Raw genomic sequence first — 20,322 nt, 5'->3', positions numbered from 1 at the left:
AAATCAGTGAATTCTAGAAACTTTTTTGATCACTCAGGTATGCCTCCATTATGAATAATCTGAGTTTGTCATTACTGAGTGAAGCTTCAGCCGTTATGAAAATAAAACCACCAACATTTCGGACTTTTTTCCCCAGTTATTTCGGACTAATATTTATATTAATATCGATTGAGTGCCAAAACTTTCCTATTGGATCAAATTTTCTTATAGAAAAGTTACAGCAGAAAACAGTAGTTTTCACGCTTTTCGAAAACGACTCGTTTCGTCGCCATAAAACTTGCAGCATTTGAGAACTGGCTAATTTGAAGTAGCTTTTTATAGAAGAAAGCTATAGAGCATACATTTGTTTTCAGAAAGACACAGAAATTGACAAAAAAAACTTAGCTCATAAGGAAATATAGCCATTACTCTGTATAAGTAAATCACCTGGTTAACGACAAGCATCAACTTTTTGCTTTCAATCACTGAATTTTTCCGATGTTCGTTTCTTTATTTTTATTACTGCTACAGAATATTTAGCCTATACGTTATCGATATAAGTTGTGAAAACTATGAAATGTACATAATACTAGTGTATTACAAAGGACAAAATATTTGTATACAAGGCCGATCATTGAAAAGAAGTTCCTTAGGTTTATTTTTCTGTTAGGAATAAATAAACTTAATTTAACCAACAATAAACTGAATTACCTGTGATTATATAAAACTGCGTTAAAATAATACAATAAAACGAAGTATCTTACGAGCGAAAGATTGTTTAGATATGTGCAATTTGTATTTCTTAATTTTACAGTGTTCCTTCTTTACACCCTTGGAGAATGAGGATTCGCATAACATTAAATCTTATTCTTCCATTTTTTCCATGTTCATATCTTCGGTGGGATCTCTTCTTCCTTCTTCCAAAATGTCATTACCTACATCACCGTGATCGAGGTCAGTATTAGGGATTTCATTTCGAACATTGGGGCAGGTTTGGCCTTGACATAGTTTGCAAATGGTGTTACACGCAATACATGTAATGCCGTTGTTCCTCCAGGAACTGGCAAGAGGCCGAAAATTGAAGCATTGCAGCCTTATTGCAGTGGATCTATCTCTTCCAAGCTTGAACCTGCAAATACTTTCTCAAAGAACGCTATCGAGCATGTGCTTCTGTAGGAGGCAAAGAGGTGAAATTGACTGATGTCCTTGAATACATTTTTCAAAGATTTCATAGCGAAGGACATTTAATGACTTCTTTTCCCCTTTGCAGTACAAAGCTCCCATGGACTTCTGTCCAGCTCATCATCCTCATCAGCAGCAGAACTGGAATTGCTGAATATCTATGCTGCTTTCTTTAGGTTGTTCTTCGTCGCCAATGTCTTCAGGAGTTTGTTTTCCTTTGCCAAAAAACGACGAAGTGTTATCGCAACCACTGAAGGCATGTAAGAACAGGATGTTGTCTTTCAATATTTGTGACGACTTGAAGTTTAGGGGCTATAGACTAAGTCGTCTTGTCTCCGTTTGTCTAAATTAAGTAGAAAAATGTTTGATGGATAATGGAGCTAGAGCTGTCTGCATCACAAGGACGGTGTCCTTCTCCAACGACGACAACACAGAGTCCTGAGTAACGTCAACAGAAGTAGCTACAATTACATTTACGGCGCCCTCGGCAGCTTGCTTAATACTTATTGTAATATTGAAGTTCCCACCCTCAAGCTGTGCTCTCAGTGAAGAAATGAGGCGCTGTATCTTTTGTTCGTTCGACAGAAACAAATCATTTACTGTGGTTACTGACACTGATGCAGTAAAGGTGACGACTTGGGCAGTTCTTTCGGTGGCTCTGCGCACCCGCTCAGCTAATTCTGTGTTCCTATCATTTGTTCAAGTGTGGTATACATCAAATACAATCGTGACCTTTCTGCCATATTAACGCTTGATGTAATCTACATACTTTGTAATGGTGTAAGAAAATAGTTCTTTTGCCTCCCAAGTCAGTCCTGTGCAACGGAAATGCTGCATCTATAACGCACTATCTTTTCGAAGTCGTTTGGATATTTGAAGACATCGAACTACTTGTAAAACACAGCTTTTTTGTGTTTTCCGCATATCTACTCAGGCAGAGAATGAATGTGCTGAAAACTAAACTAACGTTAGTGAACGCTGGAAGAAACCATGTAACTGAAAGTAGAAAGCCGATGTTGATCATTAAACATGTGATTTACATACTATTGAATGAAGGCGATATTTACTTACTAGCTAGGTTTTTTGTCACTTCCTATGACTTTTTTAAAATACAATTTGATGCTCTACAAAATTTCTCCTATAAAATTTTGCGTCAAAGTAGGCCAATTCTCAGATGGTGCACGCTTTATAGCGAGGAAACGAGTGTTTTTCGAAAAGTGATAAAAAAAAGCCATTTTCTGGCGCAGATTTTCTATATGAAAATTTGATCAAATAGCATAGTTTTGGTACTCAATCTAAGCAGAATTTAATGGTCTACATTTTTTGTAACCTTGGCTTTTTCGTTTAAACACTTAGTTGTGAGGAATTTGGAGAGAAAAAATTAGAGGTTTTCTTTTCATCACGGCTGAAGACCCCATCAGAAACCAGGACTAACTCAAATTATTCATATCAGAGGCCTACTTGAGTGATTAAAACAGTTTCCAGAATTCACTAATTTTTGGTAGGCAGCCCCCTTTTGTGAAGGTAATTTTACTCTCCTATCTGTATATACAGGGTGTTTCAAAAAGGACTTTACAAATTCAAAAATTAATATAAATTTATTGAAAGAAGATACAGGGCTGGGTTTAGTGTTGTTTTGTAGGGAAACACATCAAGTTTTTTATCTTAAACTAAAGATTTTGTATGTGACCTCTGTTGGTTATCCTGCTCACGTACCGTCGGAAGTCAATTTCTTCCCAAACTCGCTGTAGCATTGCAGGTATAACTTGCTCAGTGGCGGCGTAAATTCGTGTCCTAAGTTCGGGTAGAGAAGCCGATACAGGAGGTACAAACACTATATCCATGATGAATCCCCATTTAAAAAAAAAAAAAATCGAGTGTGGTCAGGTCTGGGGAAAGTTGGGGCCACGCTATTGGTGCATCATGGCCAATCCATTGACCTGGAAAGCGGTCACTTAGAAAATCCCGGATGTCAGCCAGGTAGTGGAGTGGTGCACCATCTTGCATGAAGTAAACATTTCGTTGTTCGTCATCCTTATCGATCTTCTATGTGTCTTTCTTTCCTTCCTTGGGCCTTGTCCCGCGCCAACGTGGGTCAGCCTTATTATTACGGAATTGTCGGTGTTAGTTGCAGAGGGTGGCCGGATGTCCATTCTGCCGCCACCCAGAGCCCCCCGTGACACAAGTAGTATACCCCAGCTGTCTGCGTCTAGTGTAAGCCATGAAATAGTTGGAACGTGTTCAAAAGTTTGTGATTCGTGTAACTGAGGCGGAACGTGGAGACCAGCCCGGTGTTCACCTAGCGGGATGTGGAAAGCCGCCTAAAAAGCACATCCAGGCTGGCCGGCTTACCGGCCCTCGTCGGTAAAAAAAGGGGCCGTACATTTTGTTCTTGCGCAATGCACATAAAATGTTCAGTTTAGGGGTATCACGAACATGTTGCAATGTTTGATGTGGATTTCACTGCTCCAAATCATAGAGTTGTGTGTTAACCTTGCCACTTAAGTGAAAGTCGACTTTTTAGAAAAGATGATTTTGTCCAAGAAATAAATGTTCCTCCTCTTGTAATCGATTTAACATATCCGCACAGAAGTTCTAGGGAGCAATGTTATCTGTGTCTTTTATTGCTTGTACGATAGTCAATCTGTGCGTTTTCAAATGCAAAAGATTCTCACTCGCTCAGCAACGTCGTCGGACGTGCTCAATGTCTTAACCGAACACCCTGTTTCTACAAAACATTTATGCCACTCGTAAGTTGTAGGCCTACTAGGAGGATCTTTAGCGTACTTGGTACAGAAATTGCGCTGAGCTGCTGTCGCCGACTTCGATTCTTCAAACCAAAACAGCTCGCACGCTCTGGTCCAGTGAAGGTTCAAATGGCTCTGAGCACTATGGGACTTAACGTCTGAGGTTATCAGTCCCCTAGAACTTAGAACTACTTAAACCTAACTAACCTAAAGACACACACATCCATGCCCAAGGCAGGATTCGAACCTGCGACCGTAGCAGTCGCGCGGTTCCGGACTGAAGCGCCTAGAACCGCTTGGCCACCGCGGCCGGCTCCAGTCAAGGCAGCCAGCTTTAACGCAGCTGCCACTAGCGCTCCATATGGTGCGATTCGGCCCTAACGAACTACGCGAGACAAAACTTGATGTTTTTTCCTACAAACTGACACTACAGTCATCTCTGTAGGTACTATGAATTAATTTATATGAATTTTCCAAATAGTAAAGTCCTTTTTGAAACACTCTGTATTACTTTTTATTACTCCGGTCGTACTTACGGAATGTATGGTTGTCTCATTCGCTCACTGCTGAGTTCCTGTAGATAACAAACAACTAATCTAGGACAGCATCTTTCGAACTGAAGTGACATGATATTGTTTCAATGCTCAGATTCTATAATTCTACACTGCAGTGCTGATGGCATAAGAGAAAGAAGAAAGGTGAGTGTGTGAGGGAAGCAATCATAAACAAGATCAGATGTAATATTGCACGGCCTTACGAAATATTCTCTACCGATGGTTGCGGCAATACGGTGGCAACTTCCTACAACGGGTTTCTCCATCAGGAATACTGCCCAGCCACAACGCATTACTGCCATGTCTTACAACCATATAGCATCTCAAAGTTGACGGCAACGCTATTGTAGCCACATATTGCCATATAGTATTGCCCTCTGAATGCACACCACCTTAACACTTTAAGAGGGTTGTGTAAGCTACGTGGAAACGACATGGAGACAGGAAAGTTTAAGGTGGCTCACTTAATGGTAAAACAGATTTCGAAACCAGATTTTAAAGTGTAACATATTTTCAGGAGCTGATGTGGACTGTAACTATAATTTGTTTATGAACTGTAAGTTAAAACCTAAAGGAAATTAAAGACATGGGACTTGTTTAAGTTGAAAGAATCAGAGGTTATCGAGAGTTTCAGAGGGAGTGTCAAGCAACGTTGGAATGTGACAGGGGAGAGGAATACAATAAAAGACGAATACATGGCTTTGATAGATGAAATAGTGAAGGCAGCGGAGGATCAAATAGCTAAAAAGTCAGGGCCTAGTAGAAATGCCGGGATAACACGAGAGGTACTGAATTGAACGCAGGCGAAAGGCACTACAGACGTCTAAGAAAATGAGACTTGAAAGTACAAAACGGCTAAGCAGAAATGGCTAGAGGACAAATGCAAGGGTATAGAAGCATGTGTCACTCGAGGAAAGAAAAGTGCTGTCTGTAGGAAGAGTGAAAAACTTTGGGAGGAAAGAGAAGCAACTGTATGAATACAAAGAGCTGAGATGGCAATCTATTAAATATTATAGAAAGGAAGAGGGCGTACATGAAGACAAGATGGGAAATATGACACTATGAGAATAATTTGACAGAGCGCTGAATGATCGAAGAGGAAACAAGGCCCCTGGCGTAAACGATATTCCCTCAGAATTACTGAGATCCTTGGAGAGCAGCCATGTAAAAATTATTCCACATAGTGTGCAAAACGTTTGAGACAGGCGAAATACCGTTAGACTTCAAGAATATTGTAATAATTTCAATCACAAAAAGCAGAAGCTGCCAAATGTGAATATTACCGAACTATCAGTTTGATAAGTCATTCCGCTTTACAGAAGAATGAAAAAACTGGTAGAAGCCAATGTCGCGAAGATCACTATCGGTTCCAGTGAAATGTAGGAACACGTGGGACTATATTGACCGTACGACTTACCTTAGAAGATAGATCGAAAAAGGGTAACTTACGTTTATAGCATTTGTAACTTAGAGAAACTTTCTGGTAATGGTGACCGGAATTCTGTCTTTGAAATTCTGAAGGTAGCACTGATAAAATATAGAGAGCTAAACGTTATTCTATTTGCTTTTACTAAACTTTTAGAGAAACGAAAGTGCAATTATGACTCGAAGGGCCCGAAAGGAAGGAAGTAGTTGAGAAAGGAATGTGACACGGTTGTATCCTATACCCCATGTGGTTCGACCTGTACATTGAGCGAGCGGTAAAGGAAAGCAAACAAAAATTGGGAGAATAAATTAATATACAGAGAGAAGAAATAGGACGCGGAAGGGCAGTTGAACGAAATGGATTGTGTCTTGAAAAGAGTTTCTAAGATGAGCATGAACAAAAGTTAAATAAGGGCAGTTGAATTAAATTAGGCGATGCTGAGAGAATTAGATTAGGAAATCAGACACATGATTTTTGTTATTTTGGCAGCAAAATAACTGATCATGGCCGAAGTAGAGAGGACATAAAATGCAGACTGGCTACAGCAAGGAAAGTACTTCTGAAAAAGAGGAATTTGTTAACATCGAACGTAAATTTAAATGTTGAAGTCTTTTGCGAAGGTTTTTTCGGGAGTTGCCATGTGTGAAGTGAAACATGGACAGTGTTGACAAGAAGAGAACTGAAGCTTTTAAAATGTGGTGTTACAGAAGAATGCAAAAGAATAGGTGGATGAATCGCGCAGCTAATGAAGTACTTTGTAGAATTAGGGAGAAGATATTTGTGGCATAACTTTACTAAAAGAGGGGGTCGGTTGATTAGACACATTTTGAGCCATCGAAGGATCACACATTTGCTATTGGAGGGAAGCGTGAGAGTAAAAATGGCAAGATGAAAGACTGGAGCAGGGCCGAAAGAATGTGGATTGCTGTACTCGTAGTTGCTGGGAGATGAAGTGGCTTCCAAAGAGCTGACTGGCGTGAAGAGCTGCCACAAACAAATATTTGGGTTGATGACGACGGCGGCGGCGGCGGCGGCGGCGGCGGCAACAAAAGATATGAAGTGTCTTGTGCTGATTCAGTGCGACTCTAGTCATTCTCGTTGCTTTGTACATTATGAAATATTGTAGCCAGTATTTGTCCTCTACTATATTTGACGAAAAGAGAGCTGTATCGTAAATACGGATGATGGAGCTACACGGGAAATAACGAAGAGAGTGTAATTCCCACGCAATGACGGCTATCGCAATTTCTCAGGAGTCTAGTGCACGATGGTCTATTTTGTGACATGAACAGTTTCTTAGCGGAGGCTAGATTCATAGATTAATGCTGGCGGTTGCTGTTTTATGGGAGCACGCTCGTAGAAGAACACGGACGGAGCGTTTCGTTTTTTTTAGGCCCGGCATGATTTAGACATCGTGTTCGCCGCGGCTGATCACATATCTGGCGGCATGAATAACGGGCGGCGCGACGTGCGACACGACTGCCCCCTCGCCGCCATTTATCTCCCTGCGTCTTTTCGCAATGGCGCGGCGCTGCGCTCAGATATCTGCGGCCGTTCCGTGCCTCGGTAGCGCATGACACTCTCCAGCAAGGCGAGGCGTGCAGCTTTCCACTTTCCTTCTCTTACCGTATCAGTTTTAAGCAAACTCTGAAGTCAGAAGATTGTTAGCTCCTCTGGGGAAACTTGAAAAGGTCGGAAAGGCTAAGCATTTTCACAATATTGATCGAAAAATCTTAGACATATCAATAAAAATTAAGGCGTAGACAGTTTTCCGTTTTGACCACATGTATCCTGGCACTGATAGTAAGGCCAGGTGACTAAATATTAGCACTCCCTTAAAAAGAGCACACTGCTTGCTTAGGAGCACAGTAGATGGTGTAGAAGGGGTGGCAGGTAGTCATTTTATCCCTCCTCTGCAGGCATCAGTCGTGCGTGCGTTTGTGCGTGTTCGCTCGCTTTAAAATTGCCGGTGTATCGCCGCAGACAGTTCAAGGTATTTTCAAAGAATGGTGTGTCATTCGAGCCTTGTAGCACGGCGAACATTGTGAAGGAAGCTGCATGCAATGGACGCTTGAGTGCCTAGAAAAAGCCTATTGCTCACAGCTGACTTCAAATCTTGAACGTCATCAGTGAGCCAAAAAACACAAACTGGAAAGTAGGTAACTACAGGCGTGTAGTCTGGTCCGACGAGTCGCGATTTTGCCTCTTTTTGAAATGTGCAAGACGTAGAGTGGTTCGACCGCCCAACGAGACGTGTAACCTGCGACGTGTCGAGTTGTTGCGCTGGCCGGAGGTGATGCTTTGTTGTTTTGTGGGTGTTTTTCGTAACTTCACTTGGGCCTACACATTCGTATTACCGTGACGTGAGCCAATATGTTTATTTCAACATCCCCGACGGACAAGTCTTTCTTCTGCATGTTCGTGATAACAGCTTGTGCACACTCATGTTCTCCGAGCTGTTTGCGGGGCTACACGGATTCCTGGTTTGACGTACACCCAGGCGCCCTACCTCATCTCGTCAAGCCCACCAAATATACCGATCTGAATCCCATACAAAATGTCTGGGATTGTTGGAAGTAGCAGGTGAAACGCGTCAATGAACTTCACTGCTGTTAGTTAGATCTGCGGTACTCGTCGTCAGTACAGAGCCTCAGCTGGATGTAGCGTACCTGCAGAAACTTATGGACTGTCTTCCTTGCCGAATTGAGGGAATTAGCTAGGTTACAGGCGGTATTACACGTTATTAGCACGATCTCTCTTGGTGGTGGTAAATTTTTTGCCCGGTGTAAATCAATAACGCTATGCTGCTTATTACCTGGATGTAAACATAAAAATTGCACTTCTCGAAAGTGTCCAGTATCATTGGTATTACAGTGCTAGATAGTTGAAAAGAAACACATCTTTATATGAGAAAGAGTAAGTTCCAAAAACTGTTGAATGTGGCTCCGGGCAGTACTCCCAAACGTGTCAAAGGCGTTTGACAGCGTGTGGTAAATTTACTATGTTGGGGGTATCGGTATCCCACGGTGCTCAAATCCTACTTGAGCGAGCGAAGTTTTCACGTCCGTGCTTATGACTGCAACTCTACAACGCGACAGATAGGGCGCGAGTGCCGCAGGAGTCCCTACTTGGCACCCTAGTATACAACCTGGACACCTCTGATATGCCTAAAACGCCAAGAGTCGAGCTGGCACTTTACGCAGAGGACACTGTATCCTTCGCGCTTGGTATTAACGCGCAACTAACGAGGCTTCGTCTTTGGCAATCATGAGATATACTACGATCATGGGCCACCAAGTCCAGAGCTCAAGATGAATGTGGCTAAGGGTCAGGCCCTTATAACAACAAGAAAAAAGCTGCCAGAAGATTTACTTCCGGTCCGAATTACAGGAAGCCGCATCTCAGCGTCGCGGACCGGAAAATATCTCTGCGTCATACTCGACAGACGCCTGACATTGGGCACAGCACGCCTGTGAGGTGAAGGGTAAAGCGTCGGGTAGATTACGAAAAGCGTCAGGTAAATTAATGAAGGCTTTACCCCCTCTTCAACCTGATGTCGACGCTTCCCACACAATGTGGGGTCACACACTACTTGGCACTAATGAAGCCAGTAATAGAATATGTCGCTGTGGCATGGGACAACGCTGCCAACATCCACTTCAGAAAACTACAGGAAGTGCGGTACAGAGCACTCCAACTTCCTCTGCGTCTTTCGAGTCGCTATCCAACACGTGACTCTCCACGAGGTATCCGGAATCCCAGTGCTCATGGATCACTTTAAACAGACTGCTTGCTGATTCGATGCATCGGCGCAGAAGTCCGAGAGCAGTTTTATCCCCAGTATGGCTAACCAAATTCACTAGAGACCAACCACACTGTGGACGGATCTGCTGCACGTTTAATTGCACGGTATGAGAAAATTGAGTAGTAACTGACTGGCAGAAGATATAACAAACACATCCGAGAAGGACAAATAACCAGAAAACAGAGCAGTAAGTAGGCAACGAATTCAGGGGGCCTTTTTTTCCAGTTTAGAGCAAAGCTACAAGAAAATTTCTTCATCTGTATTATGCCAGTGAAGTTGATTCAAACTGATGTAGGTTGCAGTAGTTATGCAGAAATAATGAGACTTGCGGAGGATAGACTAGCGTGGTGAGCTTGCATCAAACCAATCTTCAGGCTGAAGTCCATTTTGATAGCACTGATCGGATTTGAGAACTTCAAATGTCCAGACACCTGTTCCGGGAAGAGTCATTCGGAAGCCACTTAGTGTTTGTCCAATAAACCACCTTTTGTCACATCGTCTTATAAATTGTAACTGGATTATTTTTTTCCACTACTTGCTTGATATCCAAAATAAGTTGGAGGAGTCTGCATCATGCTGGACGACTGCGAGAAAACAGAAGATTCCTGGAAGAGAGAAATTTTATGGCGATAGCTGCTGTTTCACGGAAAATAGCACAACCTACATTATGTGTGTCAGGGGCTTCTGACCCTTGAGTAAAAATTTCATAGATGCTTTTCTGCTTTTCAAGATTTGTGATTCTCACTTGTGTATGTGTTAGGTAGCTGCTGTTAGTATAATGAGCGTTCAGTACATTTATTATTGCATCGTATGCTGGTGAGTAGGATGGCTACGGTATTTCTCAGTGCGTCAGTGGGGCCTCCTCCCGTGGGAAGAACGACTGCTTAAGCTTGATCCCCTCTGTGCCCGCTGTTGTTAGCCTATTCTAACACTTCTGGCCCCTGCAGAAGGAGTACAATGGGGATTGTTGTATGTAGATTCCTCGATTAACATAGTATCTTGAAACATTGTGTCCGCAGCTCGTGGTCTCGCGGTAGCGTTCTCGCTTCCCGAGCACGGGGTCCCGGGTTCGATTCCCGGCGGGGTCAGGGATTTTCTCTGCCTCCTGATGACTGGGTGTTGTGTGATGTCCTTAGGTTAGTTAGGTTTAAGTAGTTCTAAGTTCTAGGGGACTGGTGACCATAGATGTTAAGTCCCGTAGTGCTCAGAGCCAAGTACGATTTCGCTGGATAGCTTGCTTGTATTAATAACCGTCTGCCAGTTCAGATTTTCAGCGTCTCCGTGATTCTCTCACATGGGCTAAACGAAATTCATTAGTTCCGTTATTCATTGTGTGCGTTCAATATCTCATTTTGCTCGGCTTTGGTGTTGGTTTGTCACACTTAAGCAATATTCTAGGATAGGTAGCATTAGTTTTTGGTAGGCATACTCCTTTGTAGAATGATTGCATTTTCGCATTATCCTCCCAGTGTACAGTATTCTGCCATATGCTTCACAAACAAATGAGCCTATGGGACCATTCCATTCCATTTCATATCTCCACAAATCGTTACACACACAAAGATTTCGGTTGTTTGATTCCAATTGGGACTTGTTGTAGTCATAGGAATGTAAGTTTTTTCGTTTTATGTAGTACACAATTTTAGATTTCTGAATATATAAAGCAAGTTCCCAATCTTTGCACTAAGCTCTGCCTAGATATTAGTAGAATTTTCCAGTGCTTAAATTGTAAGAAAAGAGGTTCTGGTACTGTGACCTGCGTGGTGTTTTTGAAATTTAGACGTCTTAAAACATTAATTTAATGCTTTTGTGAGAACATTAAACGTACGAATACAACGGTTTTGCTTCAGCCACAGCAAAAGTTATCATGCCACATCTCAAAATCTGCGATTCTACTTCCATTTTCCACCAGAGGTACTGGTACGGGGAGTGTGTAGCGTCACAAATCGAGCACAGATTTTTTTTTTTCCAGTTACTTCTTAATTATGGGTGACTGCATCGTCTGCAAAAGTTTCGAAGTTACTATTGTCAGCTAGGCGGTTAATATACATTGTCCAGTCACATTAATGTGACCACCTGTCAAAAGCCTGAACAACCATGTTTGTAATGCAGAGCGCTGCGAGACGTTCAGAAAGAGACAGTGAGGTTTTGGAAGGCCGACAGGGATGTGGAGCCATCCTTAACTCCAGTGCCGTGGCTAGCTGCGCAGTTTTTCTCGGATGAGAATCCAGGCGCCAACACTTCGGTCGAGGTGGTCCCACAAGTTCTGGATTGGGTTTAAATGCGGAGAATTTTTGGGCTCGGGAAGTATGGTAAACTCATGCTGGTACTCTTCGAACCACGCATATACGCTGCGAGAAGTGTGACGCATTGCATTGTCCTGTTGGTAGATTCCATCGTGCCGAGGAACAACAAACTGCATGTAGGGGTGGTGCTCAAGAACAGAGGCATGTTTGTATTGATCCATTACGCCTTCCAGAATTACGAGATCACCCGGAGCACATTCCCCAGGCCGTAACGTACCATCCTCCGACCTCGACCCTTCCAACGAATAGTACAGGGTGTTTGCTTTCAGTCCGACGGAGCATAAAACGTGATTCATCTAAAAAGGTCAGCTGTCGCCACTGTGTGGAAGTCCAGTAGCGATATTGGTGTGCAAATTCCATCCTTCGTTACATATGAACACCAGTCAGAATGGGCGCATGAACCAGGCGCCTGCTGAGGAGACCCATACGCAGCAACGGTCGTTGAGGAGAAACTGTTGGTAGCCCCTTGATTCATCTGGGCGATCAGTTACTCAAAAATTGCACGTCTCTTTGCCCTTGCACAGTTTCACAGCCGTTGTTCACCTCTGACGTCTACGGCCGTTGGAACATCCACAGTTGCCTCAGCGCTGGTTTTGTACAGCGCTATTTTGCCAAGCACGACTTACTTTAACCATGGCGGCATACGAGCAGTGTGCAAACTTAGTCGTTTCGGAAATGCTTCCACACTTGGCCCGAAAGCCAGTATCTTGCTCCTTTGGGCCTCAGAAGGCTCGCTCCGTTACATCAACTGCACAGTTTTCCGCATCCCCCGATGTGCTTTATATATCCTCCACTGCTATTGCTGCCACCTGCTTTCTGTGAGGGATTACTGCACGTTGACGTCGAACATAGGCAGTGGTCACATTAATCTGACTAGACCTTGTGTAACGTAAACAGCGAGGGTTCCACCACACTTTTTTGTGGTACCCAAAGTTCGATGACTTTCCATCCGAGATAACGTGCTAGATACTCCCTACCAAAAAATTTTCAGTCTAGTCACAAACTTCTTTTATACTCCGTATGATCTTGTATTCGTTAATAACCACTGGTACGGTAATGAGTTCAATAAATATTTGATTTCCCTTTCCATGGCTTTAGGGAATAAATTGTACGATAAAACTTAAATTAAAAATTTTAGAAAAAGTCCAACACAAAAACCTTCAAAAGTAAAAAAAAAATATTTATTGTTCTTTATAATTTAACGTAAGTAATAATATTTTTATCCAGGCGGCGTCGCGTCTGGGGCCCCGCATGGAAAATAAAAAAAATTAAAAAAACGTGGTAACAGCAACTATCCCTCGTAGAATGGCGTATTTCCATTATTGCTAGGTATAAGCCTCTTCTGTTTGGCGTCATCTCTTCGTCATGCACGTCCCGCATCTGCACCTCAGAACAGCTAGTGAAGTTATAATTACTTATTACGTATAATATGAAAACGAATCCGCCTTTAATTAGCCTAACATTGTTAAAGAATAGTTACATATTTATTTTACATCAAATTTTGCATAATTAGGTACGATCTTAGTTTCATGCATTAATCTAGCTTACTTGGTTTATGTCCTCTAGTGGTTTGACGACGGAGTAGTAAGCAACTCACGCTTCATTAAACCGCGAGCGCGAGGCGCGCCGTGCGCAGTATGCGTCATGCGGCCACGGGGCGTGACCAAGTGTGACGGACCGAACAGGCAGTCGTCGTTGACTGTTGCCTACATTGCGAATTTTTCGGCGGAAATTGTTTTGGCAGGGTTGTTTTGATATTTGCGTACGTTGCCTAGGTTGTTGTTGTTGTTGTTTTCAGTCCTGAGACTGGTTTGATGCAGCACTCCATGCTGCTCTATCCTGTGCAAACTACTTCATATCCCAGTGCCTACTGCAACCTACTTCCTTCTGAATCTGCTTAGTGTATTCATCTCTTGGTCTCCCTCTACGATTTTTACCCTCCACGCTGCCCTCCAATACTAAGCTGACTTATATTTAAATTTCGTACTTTATCTTTTTTTAGATGTATTCTGTTTTTATTTATTTACTCTGCGGTACCCCGACTCACGGCTTGCATTAAAATATTACTACTTACATTAAACTTAAAGGGGCAATACATTTTTTTATTTTTCGAGGTTTTTTGTGTCGGGTGTTTTTTAAATTTTTAATTTGTCTTATATCATGCTTTTTAGACTTTATATTTCACTAGTAGACGCGGTACAATCGACACACTATCCTCACATTCACAAAAAATACTTTCCGAGTCGAAATACGAAATTGCGATGCGAGATCTTTTTCACTTTCGTGATTTACGCGTTTAATTTTTAATTTCATTTATTGTTTTACTATATATTTAGCTAATTTAGGTAACATAAGAAATGAGCAGTAGCCATAATTCTGAATTAAGTCGGAAGAAAGCAGGCTGCATTCTACTGTCTTGCAATAGGCTGCCTAAACTATTAAGGCAAAATCATGTGATTTAGTACTGAATTGTAGACCTCAAAAAGAACTACAAGAAAGTGTCGGAGGGCGTATATTTATCTTTTACAGTTGAGTCACAATCACCCTTTTTCTGCTTTATAGGTGCTGGAACCGGCAACTTTTAAAATCCGGAAATCATCATTGTTGGTCAACCGTGAAAGATAAACGTGTGTTCTTTCGATTTTTCATTTAGATCATCTTGAGCTCTACAATCTGGTACTACGTAACTTGATATTGTTGTTACGTATTGCCGGCCGAGGTGGCCGTCCGGTAAAAGGCGCTGCAGTCTGGAACCGCAAGACCGCTACGGTCGCAGGTTCGAATCCTGCCTCGGGCATGGATGTTTGTGATGTCCTTAGGTTAGTTAGGTTTAACTAGTTCTAAGTTCTAGGGGACTAATGACCTCAGCAGTTGAGTCCCATAGTGCTCAGAGCCATTTTGTTACGTATTAAGTAGCGTGTCAAGAGAGTGCGCCGACGGAAAACATTTTCACTAATTTAGCTGGTGAAATTCAAATGTCCGAACAGACTTCCATGGAACATAGCTAAGAACCGATTTTTATATATATATATATCTGTGTGTGTGTGTTAACATCGGAGCTACAATGGTTCAAATGGCTCTGAGCACTATGGGACTTAACTTGTGAGGTCATCAGTCCCCTAGAACTTAGAACTACTTAAACCTAACTAACCTAAGGACATCACACACATCCATGCCCGAGGCAGGATTCGAACCTGCGACCGTAGCGGTCGTGCGGCTCCAGACTGTAGCGCCTAGAACCGCTCGGCCACCCCTGCCGGCGGAGCTACAATGCCACAGACATACATACGTTAAATTTAAAACAACCCACTGTTTGCGTCGTTGGTTAAAAATCAGGAATTCGGTTTCATACCGATGTTCCCGCAAACTATTGGCGTGGAGGAGGTCATTCTGTTAGAGATAGCTCATTAGTTGTCACGTTTGATTTTAGTATGTCTTCTACGATTCTACAACGACTGAATTTAGATGAAGTTTCAAATATTGCTTCTTGGTTTTATTTTCGTTTGAGGTATGTGTGGTATTTTATGCTTAAGAAAGGAGCTGACTCAGTTGCAAACTTCTATAAAATCTGATAAGAATTGCGTGCAACTCCTTGGGCCTTACTCAGTTTTACCAGTTTCTGCTGTTTCTTCAACGCAACTTTGTTTTTGACTCTATGAAGTAATTTTTTTGTGTGATGCTTCATGAAATTGAATTGTTACCATAAACTTGTTACCGCTGATTTGACTAACTTATCGTTCTGGGAGAAACGTAAAGTGAAGTTAGCTTTTCGCATACAGCATTCACATTCCGTAACAAAGAACATGTCTGTGGAACACCCTCACATGCCAGAAGCAGTACAACCACCTAGACACGTGTCAGAGGAAATGAAAATGTCGGCCGGCCGGGTTGGCCGAGCTGTTCTAGGCGCTACAGTCTGGAACCGCGCGACCGCTACGGTCGCAGGTTCGAATCCTGCCTCGGGCATGGATGTGTGTGATGTCCTTAGGTTAGTTAGGTTTATGTAGTTCTAGGTTCTAGAGGACTAATGACCTCAGAAGTTAAGTCCCATAGTGCTCAGAGCCATTTGAACAATTTTTTTGTTACAGAGATTTGGGTTGTTTGATTCCAATTGGAACTTGTTGTAGTCATAGGAATATATGTTTGTCATTTCACGTAAGAAACTAACAACATATACCAGGTTGCCATTCTTACCTTTGGACAATGGCATTTGAATGGTGGTAGGCTACTTGAAGCGTCCTGTATATACACACATCAAAAAAAGTTTTGCATCACCTCGGTTCCGAGAGTTCCGGAACCTGTACATAATATCGAAATAGAGATCAACATAAACATCATGTCCGCCCATTTTATTGCTCATGAATACCACACACTGTATGTTGTACCACTATACAGCGAGACCTTCAGAGGTGGTGGTCCAGATCGTTGTACACACCGGTACCTATAATACCCAGTAGCACGTTCTCTTCAAATGGCTCAAATGGCTCTGAGCACTAAGGCACTTAACATCTGAGGTCATCGATCCCCTAGAACTTAGAACTACTTAAACCTAACTAACCTAAGGACATCACACACATCCATGCCCGAGGCAGGATTCGAAGCGCGGTTCCGGACTGCAGCGCCTAAAACCGCTCGGCCACCGCGGCCGGCACACGTTCTCATACATTCATGCATGCCTGTATTCGTCGTGGCGTATTATCCACAAGTTCGTCAAGGCACTTTGGTCCAGATTGTCCCACTTCCCAATGGCGATTCGGCGTACATCCCTCAGAGTGGTTGGTGGGTCACGTCGTCCATAAACAGCCCTTTTCACTCTATCCCAGGCATGTTCGACAGGATTCATGTCTGGAGAACATGCTGGCCACTCTAGCCGAGCGATATCATTCACAAGATGTGCATGATGGGGGCGCGAATTGTCGTCCATGAGGACGAATGCATCGCCAATATGCTGCCGATATGGTTGCACTGTCGGTCGGAGGATGACATTAACGTGTCGTACAGCCGTTACGGCGCCTTCCATGACCACCAGCGGCGTACGTCGGCCCCATCATCATGCCACCCCAAAGCAGCAGGGAACGTCCACCTTGCTGCACTCGTTGGACAGTGTGTCTAAGGAGTTCAGCCTGACCGGGTTGCCTCCAAACAAGTCTCCGACTATTGTCTGGTTGAAGGCATTTGCGACACTCATCGATGAAGTGAACGTGATGCCAATCCTGATCGGTCCATTCAGCATGTTGTTGACCCATCTGTACCGCGCTGCATGGTGTCGTGGTTGCAAAGATGGACCTCACCATGGACGTCGGGAGTGAAGTTGCGCATCATGCAGCCTATTGCGCACAATTTGAGTCGTAACATGACGTCCTGTGGCTGCACGAAAAACATTATTCAACATGTTGGCGTTGCTGTCAGGGTTCCTCTGATCGATAATGAGTGGGTAGCGGTCATCCACTGCAGTAGTAGCCGTTGGGCGTCCTGAGCGAGGCATGTCATCAACAGTTCCTGTCTCTGAATCTCCTCCACGTCCGAACAACATCGCTGTGATTCACTCCGAAACGCCTGGACACTTCCCTTGTTGAGAGCCCTACCTGGCACAAAGTAACGATGCGGACGCGATCGAACTGCAGTATTGACTGTCTAAGCATGGTTGAACTACAGACAACACGAGCCGTGTACCTCCTTCCTGATTGAATGACTGGTACTGATCGGTTGTTGGACTCTCTTCGTCTAATAGGCGCTGCTCACGCATGGTCTGTACCAATTCTTTCTTTCTCGCAGTCAGTTTGCATTAGAAAAATCGTTTTTCCCATATATGTTGCATCTTCTTATACGTTATTTTAAACGAGAATTGTATATTATTAGCGCAAATAAAGTTGATAACTCGGCGCGGTGTCTAATGGGAGCGACCGTATGTGTGGAAATGCCTTTACGGCCGTTCCCACCGGCCACCGCGCCGAGTGTTTTGCTTAGTCGCTGGCAGTCGATTTGAACAGAAAACCTATGTATTAGGAAATTTGTTTTTAAGCTAAATTGGATTATGATTATTCATTCGAAATCGTCGGAAAGTTAATAATGTTGCTCGTTTCTAGATTAAAACTACAAGAAGCAATGCCGCTGAAGCTAACATCTTCACAGTTTCTTGAAGTCTAGAACTCGCTCTCACGCCGTGTGTACGAGTGATCCTAAGCGATTTATATTCGTTTTAAGCAACTTAAGTTCCCAAATAAGGTTTCTCTTGCAATATACAAGGCTTGAGGTCATATATTCAGATACGTTGAAATTGATTTAGGAGGAGTGGTTTTCGCATTGTCAGTCCTATGTTGCCCTCTCATGAACTGGTAGTTCGGAAAACCAGTTCATACCCTTATCACATAATATCTGAAAAAAAAGTTTTGTATTTTGAAGTTTTGTATTGTGTAATTCAAAAAACTGTAAAAACGAAAACAAAGGAGGGGTATTTCACAAAAAGCAAACATTATTCTCCGTTCTCCACTTCATATTTGTTTGTCTACACCCTACGAACACCCGTAACCTCAAAACTCATGCAGCTAGTGTCGCCAAAGTTGAACATGCCGAAAGTGTGTAGATTCATCATCGAGTTGCGCAAACGCGTGGCGCGCATGCGCAGTGGCTGGTGGCGCAGTTGCCTGCAACGTAGTGTCGTCGTGTAAACTAGACTTGACGTGTTCGACCGTTTGTTTCAAGTGTGTTCTTTATTCCGTACTTGTCGTAGGACTGATTTAGTACTACACTGACGGAAAAAAAATCGTAACACCAAAACGTAATAATATACAGCGATGAAATTTCAGGACTACATTTGTCAAAATAACATCTAGGTGATGAACACTGCAAGGTCGCAGGTTAATGTAAGGGCGAGATAAGGCATTGCAAATATGAAATGCTGGTATTTTAATAACCGGTGTAACCGTCAGAATATTGAATGCAAGCTTGTTGGAGACAGATCCGATGATGGAGCGGCCCAAGGCAACATGTCGATACTCTATACAGCATGTTGGGTTACAACAGCAGTCTGAGGACGAGCGTTATGTTGCTGGAAAACACCTGCTGGGACGCTGTTCATGAATGCCAGCCCAACAGGTCGAGTCAACAGTATGACGTACAAATTTGCAGTCAGGGTGCGTGGGATAACCATGAGAATGCTTCTGCTGTCATACGAAATCGCACCGCAGACGGTAACTCCAGGTAGGTGTAGGTCCATGCAGACAAGTTGGTTGCAGGCCCTCAACTGGCCCGCTCCTAACCAACACGCGGCCATCACAGGCACCGGTGATGAACCAGTGTTCATTAGAAGATACAACAGACCTCCACTATGCCCTCCAGTGAGCTCTCGCTTGACACCACTTAAGTTTCAAATGGCGGTGGTTTGAGGTCAGTGGAATGCACGCTACATGGCGAATGCCTCGGAGCTGTCCTTGAGTTTTGCTATCTGGGGAACAAAATAACTGATGATGGTCGAAGTAGAGAAGATATAAAATGTAGACTGGCAATGGCAAGGAAAGCGTTTCTGAAGAAGAGAAATTTGTTAACATCGAGTATAGATTTAAGTGTCAGGAAGTCTTTTATAAAAGTATTTGTATGGAGTGTAGCCATGCATGGAAGTGAAACATGGACGACAACTAGTTTTGACAAGAAGAGAATAGAAGCTTTCGAAATGTGGTGCTACAGAAGAATGCTGAAGATTAGATGGGTAGATCACATAACTAATGAGGAGGAATTGAATAGAATTGGGGAGAAGAGGAGTTTGTGGCACAACTTGACCAGAAGAAGGGATCGGTTGGTAGGACATGTTCTGAGGCATCAAGGGATCACAAATTTAGTATTGGAGGGCAGCATGGAGGGTAAAAATCGTAGAGGGAGACCAAGAGATGAATACACTAAGCATATTCAGAAGGATGTAGGTTGCAGTAGGTACTGGGAGATGATGAAGCTTGCACAGGATAGAGTAGCATGGAGGGCTGCATCAAACCAGTCTCAGGACTGAAGACCACAACAACAACAACAACATCATTTCTGCTAAGTCTTTCTGCAGTGTCGCAGAAGGAACATCTAGTTTCTTATAGCCCCATTACACGACCTCGTTCAGACTCCGTGAGATATTGACAATGGCGTCTTTATCGGTTTATAGGCATTCTTGACTAACATCGCCGGCCGTTGTGGCCGAGCGGTTCTAGGCGCTTCAGTCCGGAACCGCGCTGCTGCTACGGTCGCAGGTTAGAGTCCTGCCTCGGGCATGGATGTGTGTGACGTCCTTAGGCTAGTTAGGTTCAAGTAGTTGTAAGTTTATGGGACTGATGACCTCAGATGT

At 43.2% G+C, this 20,322-nt stretch overlaps 1 protein-coding gene across 4 annotated transcripts in view; it reads left to right on the top strand.

Annotated features, from left to right (window-relative positions):
• The window catches only part of LOC126475374 (cAMP-dependent protein kinase type I regulatory subunit), a 268,912-nt gene that overhangs the window by 206,214 nt on the left and 42,376 nt on the right, over positions 1-20,322 (top strand). The window lies entirely within an intron of this gene.

The sequence above is a fragment of the Schistocerca serialis genome, chromosome 4 (assembly GCF_023864345.2).
Source record: "Schistocerca serialis cubense isolate TAMUIC-IGC-003099 chromosome 4, iqSchSeri2.2, whole genome shotgun sequence".
Taxonomy (NCBI): Eukaryota; Metazoa; Arthropoda; class Insecta; order Orthoptera; family Acrididae; genus Schistocerca; species Schistocerca serialis.
This window is presented reverse-complemented; position numbering and strand designations above follow the sequence as displayed.